General features: G+C 40.5%; 1 protein-coding gene and 1 long non-coding RNA gene across 7 annotated transcripts in view; one reads left to right on the top strand and one right to left on the bottom strand.

Moving 5' to 3' along the window:
- PALLD (palladin, cytoskeletal associated protein) overlaps positions 1-18032 on the bottom strand; it is a 388152-nt gene that overhangs the window by 66232 nt on the left and 303888 nt on the right. The gene's annotated exons all lie outside the window — the stretch shown is intronic.
- LOC126065123 (uncharacterized) lies at positions 6791-17216 on the top strand. 2 transcript variants are annotated; one of them, XR_007514731.1, is made up of 4 exons: positions 6791-8023; positions 8343-8439; positions 10873-10967; positions 15100-17216. It is a non-coding gene; the product is annotated as an uncharacterized LOC126065123 (long non-coding RNA). The 2 variants fall into 2 exon arrangements; XR_007514732.1 differs by having other exon boundaries at positions 10873-11617.

The following is an 18032-nucleotide window of genomic DNA, read 5'->3' as shown; positions in this document are numbered from 1 at the left end:
TTCGAAGGAACTAGTACCCTACCAACCAAGTCCGAGTATGGTGTTGATTTGTAGATATGTTAACATTATTCTGCATGTGAGATCTTAGACCCATTTCAACTGCTTCTGAAAACGCAGGCACCATGTTTGGGTAAACAGAAGTGGATTTTAAAGGCAGAATGAACTAATTCCATGATAAATCTTCTTCTAAAGGGAAGAATACTGTGAACAATCATCACCTAATTTGTTAACATTAGTTGCATTTTTTTTCCCTTACGACAGATACATCTACAGATAAATTCTGTCCAGAAGTAAAGAAAAATACCTTTTGGGTTTTGTTTTTCTCAAAACAGTTCCTGTGGGAATAGGGTTGGGTTCTGCTATAATATCCTCCCTTAAAGAACTATGTGAACTGTTTTAGAAACTCAGTAACTGTCATGGATTGAACTGTGTCCCACCAAAATACATGTACCAATTTGGGTAGGCCATGATTCCCAGTATTGTGTGATTGTCCGCCATTTTATCATCTGATGTGATTTTCCTAATGTGTTGTAAATCCTACTTCTATGATGTTAATAAGGTCAGATTAGCTGCACTTACATCAATGAGGCAGGACTCAATCTACAAGATTAGGTTGTGTCTTAAGTCAAGCTCTTCTGAGACATAAAAGAGATAACCAAGCGGACACACACACACACACACACACACACTGCCATCGAGTCGATTCCGACTCATAGCGACCCTATAGGACAGAGTAGAACTGCCCCATAGAGTTCCCAAGGAGCGCCTGGCGGATTCAAACTGCAGACTCTTTGGTTAGCAGCCGTAGCGCTTAACCACTACACCACCAGGGTTTTCAAGCAGAGACAGGGGACTTCATATCACCAAGAAACAAGAGCCAGGAGAATAGTGCGTCCTTTGGACCCAGGGTCCCTGTGCTGAGAAGGTCCTAGTCCAGGGGAAGACTGGGGACGAGGACCTTCCTCCAGAGCTAACACAGACAGACAGCCTTCTCCTGGAGCTGGGACCCTGAATTTGGACTTCTAGCCTCCTAGACTGTGAGAGAATAAATTTCTCTTTGTTAAAGCCTTCCATTTTTAGTGTTTCTGTTGTAGCAGCACTAGATAGCTAAGATATACCCCACATGTTGTCAGGAGGGATCAGTCCCTGGAGAAGGACATCATGTTTGGTGAAGCAGAGAGTCAGAGGAAAAGGGGAAGATCCTCAATGACGTGGATTGACACAGTGGCTGCAACAATGGGCTCAGGCATAGCAACAATTGTAAGAATGACTCAGGACCCGGCAGCGTTTCATTCTGTGGCGCACAGGGTTGCTACCAGTTAGAACCGACTTGATGGTACTTAACAAGAACAACAACACCCCCACCAATTTCTCTTCATGCTTTTGTGCCCTCTTCAATTCCTATCTCTTCTTGCAGCCCTCCGCATAACATCTAGCAGTTACTTCTCCCTGCTCCCGGTTGCTCCAGTCCACAGAGTGGTATGGCATGGTCAGGGCTTGGCAGTGACAATTATCTTCTCACTCCCACAGGTCAGACCTCCCAGAGCCGGACTTGTGGTCTTGGTATCCTCTTAGTGATTACCACACGGGGCAGTGTTGGTTCCGCAGTAGAAATCTGCGTTCCTGGCCAACGCGCCTCAGGCACAAGCACCACCCATCTGTCTATGATGCCGAACGGGTTTCAGCGAAGCTTCCAGACTAAGACAGACTAGAAAAAAAGCCTGGCAGATCACAATGGTCCAATCCAAAACTATTCACGGGAATGGCACGGGACTGGGCAGCTTTTGGTTCAGTTGTGCACGGGGTGTCCATCAATCAGGGGCTGACTCCATGGCAGTGATTATTACAATGCTTTGCACGTAGATGTTCCTAAATACCTGTTAAGAGATTGCCAGGCCTCTTTCCATGTACAGTATGGGAAAGGGAAATGGGTCTTGTAATAAAGATATATATATATATCCATTAGAGTTTTTAAAATGACAATATTTATATTTCTGGTTTTCTTGGCTCCAAAACATGAAACTCCCATCCCCAAAATCAGAGTGTTTGTGAACTTGGTAACACCGTTCCCAGTTTGGTATCTGTTAGGCACTCCATCATGTTCCAGGCAGTGGCAGCCTGTACAGGTGCCCATTTTCCATTTGGTTATCAGGCAAAAACGCATCAAGTTTATGTTTACTTTGAGGAAAGTGCCTCAGGGATCTTTCCAGTCTTTGGTGAGAACTTTAGCCACCTCTAAGCAGGTCCTTTCTTAGATAAAAACCCAGTTGCTGTTGAGACAATTTCAACTCATAGCAACCCTACAGGACAGAGTAGAACTGCCCGATAGGGTTTCCAAGGAGCTGCTGGTAGATTCCAACCACTGACCTTCTGGTTAGCAACGGAGCTCTTAACCACTGTGCAACCAGGGCTCATTTTCCCATCACTGCAGCCACCTTTTCAAAGCCTGGGCTGTATCCTGAGATAACAAAGCCGTTTCCCGTACAGAAAGAAGAAATGGCTCTCTTTTGTGCGTCCATTGTGTAGCAGCTCATAGAGAGCCTGCAGAGTGTTACTAACAAGGCTGCACTGAGTGCCTGGGCTGGGGCTAGAATCTAAAGCACTGATGTCTGCCTGCAACTTCACCCCAATGTCTGGACTTGTTTTTCAAGTGTTGTAGAAGCACTGCCAGGAGTTCCTAATGGCTGATACCAAATTAAAGAACGTGGAGGTGGGGTCATGCTTTATTTCTGGAAGGGGGATGAGGCTGTTGTTGGGTGATGACACGGCAGTAAGCATTTGTAACAGAAAGTAATGACTCAATAGTAGGTGGAATGTTTAATGAGCTCTTTCTTAGAGAATCAGTTTCCTGAAACTTCAGGTAGAACGGACATCTGTTTTTATTATTTACTGTTCTTTCCTTCAACCTGCGAACAGTATTCCCTTCCTTTAGAGATCTGCTTCTACCCTATTCCTTGTGGGTTGCTACTCAGAATCTCCTAACCCTCGGTCAAAGGGCGAGCATGTGAGTCAGGATGAGCCAATAACATATGGCGTCAGTGACTCACCCAAGGATAGACATACGATCCAGGTCAGGCTGGGCCAATCAGGGCACTTTCCTGGGGTTTTTCATACTGAAGATGGGAAGGAAACGTGTATCTTTGTCATCTGATGGCTAACTAAAGGATGGGATTTCCCAGAGTTATTGGTAGCCATGGAAGAATCTCCAAGAAAGAAGCCAATGCATAAAAAGAAGCCAAGCTGAGAGGCGGGAAAACAAGGGGGAGAAGACAGTTAAACTCTGGATGCTATTTGAATACCAGGATCCAGGTAGCCACTAGATCAGTTTATCTCTGAATTCCTTGTAAAAATTACTCCCCTGCTTTTTTTTTCCCCCTTAATAAGTTAGTTCAAATGGTCTCTCACATTTTTAAGTAAGTGCCTTGGAAGCCAAACAGTCCATTTTCCATATTTTATAGGTATGGAAACAGAATCATAGAGAGATTAAATAACTGTACAAAGTTATCAGCTGTTTGGTGCTAAGAGCCTGACAAGGACATCTTGCCCGTAAGCCCAATATTAAAAACTAATCTAATAGCAATGTCTGAAGTAGATAAATCAATAAATGGATGAGTATTTTTTTTTACTTATATTGTTCATAAAGTTGTGAAAGAAACCAGAAGAAGAAAACCAAAAACAATTAGTTAAAAGTGGTTCTCTCTGGAGAGTGAGACTGGAATGGGTAGAAGGAAGTCCTTTATTTTAGCATTTTATATTCTTCCATATTGTTTGGATTTTTTTTTTTTTACCATGTACATGTATCACATTTATAAAAAAAATTAACATAGAGGTTAAAATTACTCTTAAAATATAAAACCCAGCAGTTTATCCCTTACAGAAGGCTGCACCATAAAAAAGATACAGTGCTCCTTTCTTAGACAGCAAATAAATATGCCGGAAGCTTGAGAAGGGCATCCAGGCACTCACTCACCCTCTATGATTGAAGCCACAAGGCGAGGCCCTCCCCAAAGAATCTAATCAATAATGACTATTACTACAACTACCAGAATCACTACCATTAGTGATAATAGCATGGCGGAAGTGGTGGTTCAGGGGTGGAATTCTCACCTTCCATGAGGGAAACCAGGTTTCAATGCCGGACCAATGCTCGTTACGCACAGCCACCATCGTTTGTCAGTGGAGGCCTGCACATTGCCATGACGCTGAACAGGTTTCAGTGGAACTTCCAGACTAAGCCAGGCTAGGAAGAAAGGCCTGGAGATCTGCTTCTGAAAATCAGCCAGTGAAAACCCTATGGGTCACAACAGTCCGATCCACAACCCATCATGCGGGCGGGGCAGGACTGGGCAGTGTTTTGTTTTGTTGTGCATGGGGTTGCCATGAGTTGGGGCATGACAGCTAAACCTTACTGGGTATCTTTACAACAGTCCTATGAAATAGGCCACTTTTATTATCTCTATTTGACAGATGAAGAAACTGAGGCACAAAGACATAGTAAGTAAATTGTCCAAGGTTACAAAGCTCGAAAGTGGTGGAGATAGGATTCAAACCAAGGGGGGCTGAGGGATGATCACTCTGCTATGGCGCCTCTCATCAAGAGACTGGCTATGTCCCAAAGACATTCATATATATAACTTTAGGTAGTTAATGTTTATGTCTCATATGCTAGCCTTTACACACTTTTATTTATTCGAGAAATTACAGGCATAGACAAAGCAACTTGAACAAACTGGTCTACCAACAAAGAAACGCAATTTGCTTCCAGGATTTCTCACTCCAGCATTTGCATCACCAGGCAGCATCCACTGTATTCATAGAATACTGAATGCTCAGTCTCTGCTAACTAACCCGTTGCCGTCCAGCCGGTTGTGGCCGATGGGGACCCCGTGTCAGAGGAGAACTGTGCTCCACGAGGTTTTCAATGGCTGACTTTTCAGAAGCAGATTGCCAGGCCTTTCTTCCAAGGCACCTTTGAGTGGATTCCAGCCTCCAGGCTTTTGGTTAGCAGCTGACATGTTATCCTTTTGCACCTCCCGGGAGCTCCTTCTGTTAACTAAACATCATCTATTTACAGCTATACAATATAAGTCCAAAAAATGCAATATAAGGACAGGGAAGACGAGATTAATAAGCAAAGAATTCTCAGTTCATATTTTACAAGTAAAATGTCAATCCAAATTTCTGGTTAGAACCAAGAGACATGTCATTTAGTAGCAACGAACACTACCATGAAGTTTCACGGCACAGTGTTCCTATATACTTATAGTTCTGTCCTTCACTCTCCTCTCTGACTCTTTGAGCAAGACGCCCCCCCACCGCCAAAAAAAAGTTCTGTTTTTGAAATGAAAGGCAATGTTTTTTAGTATCTCCTGCCACTGGGCTACTTAGTGCTTTCTCTGGCAGTGACTATGTCACCAATTATTTATGTGGCCTTCACTAAGTCACTCTGTGAACTAGAAAGCTGGACTAGAGTGTCTTTAAGTCCCTCCCAGTTATAAAATCCATTATTTAGTCTTTCAAGATGGCATATCTGAATATTATTAATCTGTTATGTTACTCGCCTCTTGAGAGATCAGATCACTCAATATCCTGAAAGTTTAAAAAATTATATCTTTCACATGCTCATAAACAAAACTAATTTATCCTGACAACTTTCCAGATTTCTATTGACACAGACGTTTCACTGAAGAACTAAACAACATTTCTGAATAAATAATAGGCTGTCAATAAATAGAACCTCTTTTTTTAATGTCTTTAAACAGCATCCGGGGTTACTTAACATTGAACATGGTCTGTGAGGAATATTTTCTGCGAGGTTTGATCTTACAGGGGTAAATAAAGGAATGCACCATTGGATTGGGCACTCAGAGACACTCATTTTCTCTTAGAGGTTGACCATTGCTAGTTTAAATGTCAGTGGCCAAGATTTACAAGTCAAGGGGTCCGTAGTGTGAAAGCAGGCCTTGCCTGATTGCCAGTCTCCAATTCCAACCTCTCATCTGAAAAGGAGACAGTTCTTGAAAAAACTAAAAAATGCAGTTTGGGAAGCTCAAGAGACTTACCTCAGCAGTATGGAGTAAAAGACTTGTGACCACGGAAAATAATTATAAACTTTAAAATGATTTTGAACCTTTTAAGCTTTTGACCAACTGACCTTGACATTCCTTAGAGGCCAAGGATGCAATGCAGTAAATGATAACCCAAAAACCAAACCCAATGCCGTTGAGTTGACTTCGACTCATAGTGACCCTACAGACTAACCTTTCCCCTCAGGAGGCAGATCCAGTCCTTTCAGCAGTTAAGTGAAGTCTATCCAAACATGTTTGGGAAGAACCATAATAAATAAAGTTCCCTCCCTGAGAAGTGACTAAAACCACTAAATAATTCTTAGATAAAACAACCCAATTATTTAATGTAATTACTCTTGGGAAAAAAAGTGAGAGAAATGTATCACAGCTACATGAAGTTTTCTACATGGTTATATAAGACTGTGAATAGTCAAAAGCCATTTATCTGGTATTCTGACAAATGGAGTTTTCTATAATACGGTATTTGTGACCGTTTCCAATACAATAAAAACACTGCAAAATCTTGACGTGCCCAACTTTGTAAGTATGTACGGATTTCAGTACCGAGCTCATTCTATTGTTAATCTTTCCCAAAACATGTAAACAATGAAGTCTGCTGCATAACACATCTGGGATTCATAATTACATCACAAGATTATATCTATTAGTTTGCCCTTCAGTGGGGAAAATAGTATATAAACCTGAATGTCATTATTCTTTTTTAAATTTTAAGCAATCCAACAATGGAAAACTACTCAGGTGAGTATATCATCTGCATGATGATGTTCACAGAGGTCATGGAACGCATAGATGGAACAGCCCAGATCACCCTGTCCAACATAGTAAAGCATAGTACAGGAGGGTAACTGACAGAGCTCAGATCGGCAGCTGGATTTCTTCACCCTTAGACTCTTGAGTGAAGACACCAAGGTACAAATTTTTTTCACTAAAAGGCTCAATCTTTTAAACAATTGAGGCAAGAAGTCATTCAGTTTAAACAACTGAACAAAAAAAGTAACAAGAATACAAACAAATATTCCAAAGAACAAAAGAGAAATGTGTTCCAAATCAGTCAGGTTCCAAAAGGACTTCTTCTTCCCTAAAGAGTAATGCATCGCATTGGGCAAATCTGCTGCAAAAGACCTCTTTAAAGTGATGAAAAGCAAAGATGTCACCTTGAAGACTAAGGTGCGCCTGACCTAAGCCATGTATTTTCAATTGCATTATATGCATGTGAAAGCTGGACAATGAATAAGGAAAACTGAAGAACCGATGCCTTTGAATTGTGGTGTTGGCGAAGAACATTGAATATACCATGGACTGCCAAAAGAATGAACAAATCTGTCTTGGAAGAAGAAAAACCAGAATGTTCCCTAGAAGCAAGGACGGCAAGACTATATCTTGCATACTTTGAACGTGTTATCAGGAGGGATCAGTCCCTGGAGAAGGACATTATGCTTGGCAAAATAGAGGGCTGGCGAAAAAGAGGAAGACCCTCAACAAGATAGACTGACACAGTGGCTGCAACAGCACAACAAAGACTGTGAGAATGGCACACACAGGACCGGGCAGTGTTTCGTTCTGTGGTACACAGGGTCGCTATGAGTCAGAACCAACTTGACAGCACCAACAACAAACAACAACAAAGAGTAGGGAATGAGCCCTTGTTTACAAATGATGTCCAGATGACTGTTTATACATGACTGTACATACATGTACACATGACTAGAAATAGCAGTATCAGCATAATGCATATTTGTAAGTTGAAATATGATAAGTTATTGTCTAAGGATAATAGTCCTAAGTAAAAATGATATGGAGTATAGTTAATGACACTTTTATTCCCAACTTGGCCTTTTAGGTATGAACTTAGATCTCGACTGTGGCCACCAGTGAAGTAAAGCATGTCCCCAGTCTCAGCAGCACAAGCCATTCATACAAGGGACTCAAGATTAGTAAGTACCTTTGTGGTTAACACCTTGTCAATAAGACAGGATTCATGCAACAGTGGTAAGTACAGAAACATAAAAGTTATGAATTTACTAGTGGTTTCTTTCTTGCTGTGGACATTTGTTGACCTTTAAAATAAACCATAAGAGTTTTTAAAGATTAAAGATCTACAGAATTTACAAAAATGTCAAAATGAGCCAGAAGACATTAAAGTCATTTATGGTACATGTTATAATGACCTAATAGACTAAACATTTTTTTTTCCCCCTTTTGGGAGCATCACACTCTCGTGTTTCACAATTTATTACTATGTCGTATCTGCAGACACCAGGACACAGAAGTAGGGGAGTGCTCCACCCTTCCCTGTGCTTCCATGAGGAGAGACTTCCAGGAGAGGAGCAAGCCCTGACGGTCCTTTTTGGTGAGTATGGAGAAGGGCATGCTCAGATCAGCCCCTCCTCTCCTCTTCTCCCTTTGGATCTGCTGCTTGCAGGGAGGGGACTTTCTCTTCCTCCCTTTGACCTGGTGGGCTCTGTCCCTGTGGGCACAGGCCAGAAGTTGTCCAGTGCTGCTTGTGAGTTTAGGGGTGAAGTTTTAGCAAGCTCACTTGGCCAAAGATACTTCCCACCCCACCTCTCCTCTGTGCTCTCCCCGGTATAAATCTGATGCTTGGATCTCTCTCTTTCTACTCCTCAGTTTCTCTCAAATGGTCCCAAACTTGAGGGGAGAGAAGGGATAGCCCCTTCAAGTATACATCCCTGTTCTTTAATGGCCTGAAAGAACCTAGACATACAGTCTCCCTTGCTAATATATTACTGCATCTTCAAACCAATATTCATCATTCGTTCAACATTTATTTGGATAGGCAGGTAAAGGGCAGTGAAGGAAGATTGTGAGGAGCCTCAAATGGACTCAATGCAACAAGATAAAAGCATTAACTAGACCCGCTCCCTGCTGGAAGGCAAATGAAGGCCTGTCTATTGATATCTGCACATGCTCCTTTAGTGGGAGGGTCTCACTCCTTACTTAATAAGTAAGAGGGAGTTCCTCCACACCATGCAAAGGCTCTCCCTAGGAGTTCCAGTAAATGCAAAGCTATCCATATCCTTTCATTTCCGGTGAAGTTTTAGTATGCCCAGCCTTTCCTGAAGATAGACAATCCATCTTTATGTTGTGGTTAGGTGTTGTCGAGTCATTTTCAACTCTTGGTGATCTAATGTGACAGAGCAGAACTGCCCCATAGGGTTTTCTAGGCTGTAATCTTTATGTGAGCAGATCGCTAAGTCTTTTCTCCCCTGGAGATGCTGGGTGGGTTTGAACCACCAACATTTCAGTTGGCAGCTGAGCACTTAACCATTGCACCACTAAGGCTCCTTAACCCATCTTTACAACCCCTTTTAATTCAGCTGAATGAAGGCATGTACAGACATTAAATACCTGCTAAATGGCTTGTAACATTTTTAGTTTCTTACCCCACAACAAAACACTGCCATAAAGCTTTGACCAGAAAAACGTTGAAGGCAAAGCTTCATATAAGAATGTGTGACCAACATCATAATCATCTTTGGCCAACATAATTCAACTTTGTTTGCTTAGAGAATTAAAGCACAGTAATTGTTTCTGAAAATCAGTATGGCAGTTGTAATAAAACTTTTCCTTTTTAAATTTGTGCCCATAATTAAACCTAACAACTGTAGACATTTCTATACATTTCATCTCTCTTAAATTAAAATCTATTTTTTTAATTTATAATGCATGCACATAATATGAAAAAAAAATATTGGATTTCCATTTACTAAAAAAAAAAAAAAATGCACCTAGACCCAGAACTCACACCCTATACAAAATTAACTCATATAAATCTTGGACCTAAATATGAACCCAAAACTATAAAATGTCAAGAAGAAAACAGCAGAAAGGTTTTTGTGACCATAAGTCAGGCAAATTCCTTAGATATGATACCAAACGCATGATCCATTAAAAAAAAAAAAAAAATTGGTAAGTTGGACTTGATTAAAATTAAAAACTTGTGTTCACAAAAGATCCAAAAAGGACCCAGTGAAAAGTATGTCTTCCTCTCCCACTTTGGTCTCCTAATCCAATTTCCCTACCCACAGTCGACCAAATACTGTTACCAAGCTAATGCATACAATAAACATACAGATTTATGTTATATGGTGGCCTTACCAGTCTTTATACCAAGATTTTCTTTAAACACAAACCTTTCATTGTTCAATACACTTGTGAGATTATTCAATGTAGTCCCACAATCTTGACAGCATTCACTGGTCACTGGTCATAGTTCAGACCAAATTCTTCGGAAGTAATTAGTTTTGATGTTTACTTAAGCAAATATAGAAATGGAACAGATAAAAAAAAATTATTTGCCTCAGTTAAAACAAACAAAAAAAATCTTTCCTAAATTATTAGTCTCACTGTTTATTATTTAGGCTATACTTCATATTTTAGCTATGTCGAATGTTGTATCCTAGGGGAGATGCTGTCATCCGGGGCCTGGTACCAAAATATTATTTTAAGTACATAGAAACCAATTTCTTCCATTTCTTTGGTATTGATGTTTTCAGATAATGAAATTCTCTTTTAAGGAAAAATGAGGATCTCTGAAGTCACTTTGATAATTAGAGGAAGTATTTGCCTTTGGCTGAATTAAAATTATTTTTCAGACCACACAGCTCGGCTCACTTAATACCTGAATGAGCAAGCAAAGAACTCTCATCTCTCTTTATCTCATTACCCTGTTTTATTTACTTTACAGCATTTAATCATTGAAATGACTGTATTTATGTATCTTTGTATTTTCTGCCTGAATGCCCAACCCTCTGCCCTCTCCTAGACTAGCCCAGGAAGGTCAGTGCCTGAGGGAAGGGACTTTTTCTGTCCAGTTGTACGTGACTGCAATTCAGGGTTTGGAACAGCACCTGACACACGGTAGGTGTTCAGCACTCGTCCAGTGAGTGAACACAGAATCCACTTCCATCACTGGGATTGGCCCTTATTCCTGATGCCTGGTCTGTAAAGTCAGCAGCAGTTTTTGGATGTGAAAAGATAGAGATGACTATGTAGAATATTTAATGTTGTTTCTGCTACATTGGTTTGGAGTTTAAAAATTTGTGCATACCTAATTTTATATTCTCTGGACCTGTGCTGTCCAATACAGTAGGCACTAGCCACATGTGGCTATATAAAAAAAAAAAAATCAAACCCATCGCTGTCGAGTCGATTCTGACTCATAGAACCTATAGGACAGAGTAGAGCTGCCTCATAAAGTTTCCAAGGAGTGGCTGGTGGATTCGAACTGCTGACCTTTTGGTTAGCAACCAAGCTCTTAAGCACTGTGCCACCACGTGGTTACTGGAAAATGAAAATTGCATATGTGGCCTACATTTGTGGCTCACGTTATATTTCTACTAAACACTTCTCCTCGAGGCCTGGTTTGAAAATGTCCCTCACTTCTTCTCACAAGAGCTATTATCTCTCCTACTAGATATTCACCAGGTGCTCTACCAAACAGGAGCCCTACTGCAGAACCTCAGAACCGAAGGACTTGGTCACTGAGGGGCCAATATTATGGAAGAAAGGTGATGATTTGTCCATGATAGTGGCAAAAAGTTGTCCTTCAATTTCTTACTCATTTTCTCACTGATTTGCCAATGTCAAAAATTATTCTAAGGTTGTGTTTCTCAAGCTCTTCCACTCTTGGAAGGCATTCAGGCATGACAGGCCTGTGTTGGGCACCCTGGGTGCTACTCATCATGAGGGATGGGAGCACTCCATCCTCTCTGGTGGAGCACTTTCAGGCAGTGAGAGCAGACTCCATTCTATAGAAAGCCATGTCTTGCTAAGGTCACACTGAAAAGCCAGGGTTGTACACGAAAGTCAGCTCTGACAGCTGCAGTGAACATGGATATTAGTCTGTCCCAGGGAAGAACCGGTGGCTTCTGAACGGTCAGGGCTAAAGGCAAAAGGCAGCGGCTTTCAGGGTTGGAAAAGAACTTCCGTTTTCTCTTACATGAACTACAACGTAAGCCTTGGATCATATTGGACAGAGCAAAAAACAAACTCACATATCAACAAAAAAAGGGGACGCTCAAGTTATAAAGCTGAGCTTATACATTTAAATAAGGCTACAAATTTGACTTCTTCTCCAGTGTATAAAAATGTTTAAATACAAGTATTAATTCACATCTTAATTCCTATTGGTCTTTACTGACCTGGAACAAAAAAGAAAGAAGGAAACCCAAGAGTCAGAGAAGGAATTGGACTACAGGACTAACTGTCTCTATGAACCACTGCCTCATCCACCTTGAGACCAGAAGAACTAGATGGTTCCCAGCTACCACCTAGATGAACAGATGAATCCTGATTAAAAAAGGGAGAAAAAAGTGGGACAGAACTTCAAATTCTTAAAAAATTCAGAATGACTGGATTCACTGAGAATGGAGGAGTGCCTGAGATTAAGGCCCTGAGTTGCTCTTCAAACCTTGAATTGAAACTACCCTCCATGTCATCTGTAAACTAAGTAACAGTTTAGTTTAAAGAGTAAAGATTGTCAGCCTTGAACATTGTGTTCTTGAAAAAAAAAAAAAAAAGAGGTCTATAAAAGACCAAAAGCTCAGTAACTATTTTTTTAATAGTATCACAGACTCATTTAATTTATTAAAATGTAGCTTTATCATATGTTCATTAACTCACAAAACATCTTTTTCTTTTCTATAAAGGAAGATGATGAGGCTAAATTATTGGCTAGGTGGTGCCAAAGCAAGTTGAGAGATCTACAAAAAGTTTGGTTTCATGATTGCCTGAGCACTTTTAAAAATTTACCTGATTTTGTTTTAGAAGTCAAATTACTTTTTCTTTAATTTAATTTTGTTGTTGAGAATACACACTGCAAAACATACACCAATTCAACCATTTCTACATGTACAATTCAGTGACATTGATTACATTCTTTGAGTTGTACAGTCATTTTAACCCTCCTTTTCTGAGTTGTTCCTCCCCCATTAACATAAACTCATTGCCCCCTAAGGTTCCCACCTAATCTTTGGAGTTGCTGTTGTCACTTTGATTTCATATAGATAGGTCTTAGAATAATGCTCAAGGCAGACTTTTTTTTTACTAGTTAAGCTAAACTATTGTTTGGTGTAAGAAGGCCTTAGGGTATATTTTTGGTTTAAGGATTAAAGATTATCTCAGGGCAAAATTTCAGGGGTTTAGCCAGCCCTTTTGGCTCCAGAAAGTCTGTAGTCCATAAGAATTTGAAATTCTGTTCTACATTTCCCCCGCTTTGATCAGGATTCTTCTATAGCATCTTTGATCAAAATGTTCAGTAACGGTAGCCGGGCACCATCCAGTTCTTCTGGTCTCATGGCAAAGGAGGCAGTTGTTCATAGAGGCAATTAGCCACACATTCCATATCCTCCTCCTATTCCTGACTTTCCCTCTTCCTCTGTCTTCAATAGCTATTTTAAAACACAGATGAGAAGGTTGGGGGTCAGGGAATTTAAGTAAACGGAAGCAAAACAACTAGAACAGAAATTACAGGAATGTTGACACAATGTAAAGAATGTAACCAATGTCACTGATCACTGTGTCTACAAACTGTGGAATGGGAGTGGGTTTTCCTGGGTATATTTTCACCAAAAATAAAATCTAAATGTTTAAAAAAAAAAGTCTTAACACAAAAGTATGAAAACAAGGGCCTAAGATGCACAAATTATTATTATATTTAGAATAAGTTTAGAGGATGGGTGTCAATCTAGACTGAACAGTCCCAAGACTGAACGGTACCAAGCCATGGGCAGAACGTGGCTCTCAAACATACATTATCTTAGTTTTAAAAAGACTAGGCTCATTGCCTATTGTTTCCCTGCGAAAGCTCATTCTGAAGAGTTAATACAATCTTCTCAATCAACCAACATTTCAGAGAAAACCTGCCAAGTTAAAGAGCAACTGCCACAGATACCTTCTTCCTCCTCAATGAAAATAGTAAAACTTCAATAAAAGCATTATTTATGCTTGATCAAACTTACTTTATAAAAACAAGATGCCTGGAATAACATCGTATTTAGTCTTATACGCTGAGGAAAGTGTAATTGAAGAAAAAATGCCTCGTGGTATCACTAAATTAGTCTGGCTAAATATAGTTAGCAGCCCTCATCCTTCGTAGCACATTTTCCCCTGGAATTCAGCTAACATAAATAAAACCAGTGGAGGGAACCTGGCCCCCCTCCACCAAGATTACATCATTCTTCCTTATTAGGAAAACCTCTTCAAACCTGACATTTTGCTCGAAGGAATCAGAGTTTAATTTTCAATAGAAAATTCTAGAAGGAGAGCTGCTCTCATCAGAAGGATTTCAGCACATCAGGAGAAATGTGTGACATGTAAGGTCATTTTAACAATGGTATTTTAACTTTCTAAACAGTAGTAACATTATGGAAAACATTAAGAAGGTCCATGAAGTGTTTCCTAATGCAAGGACATTTAACGTTTTCCAAAGTTTTGCTTTCTGTGTTTGTTTTGAGCTGTGCAGTGATGAACAAAGAGAGGAGAAATTAAAAAAAAAAAAAAACTTGGATTCTTGATTTTGGTATTTCATAATTGCAACACTGGTTCTGACCAAGGATTTTTGTATCTGATTGACCTTAAGAGAGTAATGTGGAAGTTAAGTAGCTAAGAAAGAACCCCCCTCCACCCATCCCCTGAAACACACTTGAGTTTCTCTTAATGTGATCTCCAATTTATTAGACAGCTTTCGGCTATGTTTCTTGATCTGAGCTATTATCGTACTAATATGTTAACTTATCTGGCTTCCTGTATAAAAGGTAAGATTTATGAAATTAAAACGTAAAAGCAAGAAATCATGGGAAAAAAATGTTCTAAATCAGAAGTCCACCATGGTGAAATGGCGTTGACCAAGACAACACTACATTCTAAAATCATCAATTTACAAATAAGCAACCCTAAAATGTAATGAGTCTTCAGTGGAACATGCTGATATGAATAATGAAGCCAGAAGGCAATAAGAAACCTCTCACTGATTTTTCCTTTTCCACTGCAGGTCATTAACAAAATCAGATAATCACACCGTTCATGGAGACACGGAGGGTGAGGAATGGCTCTCAGAGGAGGGTAGTAGAGAAAAGGAAGACTGGCCTGGAAAACAAGTGGACAGTTCCAACAGTACCAAGTTTATACTTGTAAAGCTCCCTATTACTGTACTTTTCTAGCATTTATTTTTTTCAAATGAAAGAAAAACAAATATCTGAATTCTTGTGCTCAGTAAAATCTCAAGGGCACTGTGGCTGCAGGGTCCTCATTGTTTCCCATAAAAACCCAGCATTGGCGCAATGGGAAAGCAATTCCATTCAAAAACTCAAAGAGTTTTCCAGTTCCAATAGGCCCTCCTGTTCTCTGTTCCTCATCCTTAAGATGGGACTCACAGTAGCACTTACCTACCAGGGCTGTGAAGATGAAATGAGTTAGTACCTACAAAGCCTCGGTAAGTGTTAGCTATTAATATTCAGTACGGCCATATAATTTATGTCCAAATGTGAACCGTTTTGTCTAAGACAAATGCTGAACTAGACAGGACCCTAGGACAACAGACAAGCTGACTGTCCTGAGAAAAGTGGAACATACAGTCATCTTATTGAGACAAAATATCAAGGTGGTCACACAGTGCAGAGATAAACCGAAACACGAAATTAACAAAACTTGTGTATCACTGGGTACTAGAGAGTATAACAGCTAAACGGAAAAAAACCCAAACCCAAACCCATTGCCATCGAGTCAATTCCAACTCATAGGGACCCACAGAACAGAGTGGAACCACCCCATAGGGTTTCCAAGGAGCAGCTGGTGGATTTGAACCGCCAACCTTTTGGTTAGCGGCGGTAGTTCCTAACCACTGTGTCACCAGGGTTTCCTAGATGGAATTGGAAAGGCTAAACATTTTTTTTTTTTTAATCCTTAATGGTAATTTAGTAACCACAACAAACATACCCACAATCACGATGGTGCAGGAACGGGCAGTATTTCATTCTATTATACGTAAAGGTTGCTGTGAGTCGGAGCCAACTCCACGGCGATTAATAAACAACAGTAATTTAAAGCATTTATGTTAAAATTATGTTAAAAGAGACCTAAACAGTTACATTAACAACCCACTGTGCTGAACACTCCTGTTCAACGTCATCCCAGAAACACAGTAAAATTTAGTTGAAATCATTTTAGAAATGTTTTCCTTCTTCTTTATGCCCCCTTTCCATAGATATAATGTGCAGCAGGGGAGGAGAGCACCATTAAATAAAAAGCTAAGCCACGGTACAACCTCATTTACTGTGGATCAAGCCTGAGTCATGATATACTTGGCTAACATAGCCACTCAGCACAGTCGGACACAACTGTAGTTTTATAAGTAACTGAGTTGTTTCCCTCCCGACCCGGGGAACCGTCCCCTGGTACATTGTCACTGTAGAACCAGAGAAAACACATCTGTTAAAAATGAGCTTCAGTGGAAAAAATTCAGCTGGCATTCTCTTTTCCTCTCTCTCGTCTTTTTTAATAGCACTCTTATGTAAGTTCATTACTATATATAGCAGAGAACCGGGAGCTGTGATGCGACCTGTACAGAGGCAGGCAGATTTCGGCTATTTCCTACCATCTCGTGCCCAAAGGCAGCGAGCACTCCCTGAGGGCAGCAGGAGCAGCCAGGGCCCCATGCTCTCTTAGACTCAGATACTGCTGGGTGCTGTTGCTTCTTGCATCTTCAGCATCTCTACCTATAAAACTGGCACAAGGCCTATTTCTGACGTAAGTCTTTGGGGGTGCCTGCAGAACCTCAGAGAACATCTGGGAAACATTTTTTTGGCTTAGTGGTGAGATGTACTTTCCCCCTCAGAAGTCCAGCCAAGATTTATGCAAAGGCTGGAATCCTAACATTTTAGTCTAAGGTCCTAGACCATTCTACCATCCCTGACCAGTCCATCCAAGCAAGATCATTCTCTTTGCCGGTTTATTGTCTGTTTCTCCTACTCAGCTGCAATCCCTAGAAGGACAGGGTCCACATCTGTTTCATTCACCAGTGTGTCACCTAAAGCTTAGCACACAGTCCGTGAAAGAAGGAACCAATGAGTAGGAACAGACAGTAGTAGCTTATTGGGCACTTAGTGAATGCCAGACACTGTATACATGTTATATATATATATGTTTCATATATGTGTGTCTGTATGTATATATATCTATCTCTGGATACTAACACACACATATATATAATATTCTTTTTTAGTACCTACTGGCTGTGTGACCTTGGAAAATTTGCTTAATTTTTCTGCACTTCAGTTTTCTCATCTGTGAAATAGAATAATAGAGCCTGTGTAATTTTTTTTTTTTATGTAATAGGTCTGACTTGATGGCAGCTAACAACAACAAATAGGGGTATTATAAATATGCTTGGCACAGAATGTGTGCTCTGTTAGTTGTTACTACAGTCCGCTCCTCCATAGTAAATGGCACCGTCACCAATTCAGTTTCACAAGTTAGAACCCCCAGAGAGATCCCCGTCTATCCCTCACCACCTTATCTAAACCACCGCCAGGTTCTGACTTTTCCCTTCCTTGACATCGTCCCTTCCCTGCAGCCCAGAGATCTTTTCAAAATCCATGTCCGATTATATGACTCTGACTTATCTGTCCCCAATAGCTTCTGATTGCTCTTTGGATAAATCCCTAACCTTGGCCCCTAAGCCTGGTCGTATGGCTGTAACCTCTTCTTACTCCCTTTATCCCTTCCTTCTCAGAGCTTCAGCTCGATGTGCTACTCCTTCAATGCGCTACTCCTTCAATGTGCTGGTCCTTTGATGTGACTTAGTATCTATCCCCGTGCTCCAAATACTCTTCAGATCTTGGTTCAAACATCACTTCCTGAGGACAGGTACCTTTCTCATGCCTCCAAACTGCATGAGGTACTTGAGCTTCCTGGAATCAGAGGTCC

Source organism: Elephas maximus, chromosome 21, assembly GCF_024166365.1.
Source record: "Elephas maximus indicus isolate mEleMax1 chromosome 21, mEleMax1 primary haplotype, whole genome shotgun sequence".
NCBI lineage: Eukaryota > Metazoa > Chordata > Mammalia > Proboscidea > Elephantidae > Elephas > Elephas maximus.
The sequence above is the reverse complement of the archived record's forward strand: the minus strand, read 5'-3'. Positions and strand labels throughout refer to the sequence as shown.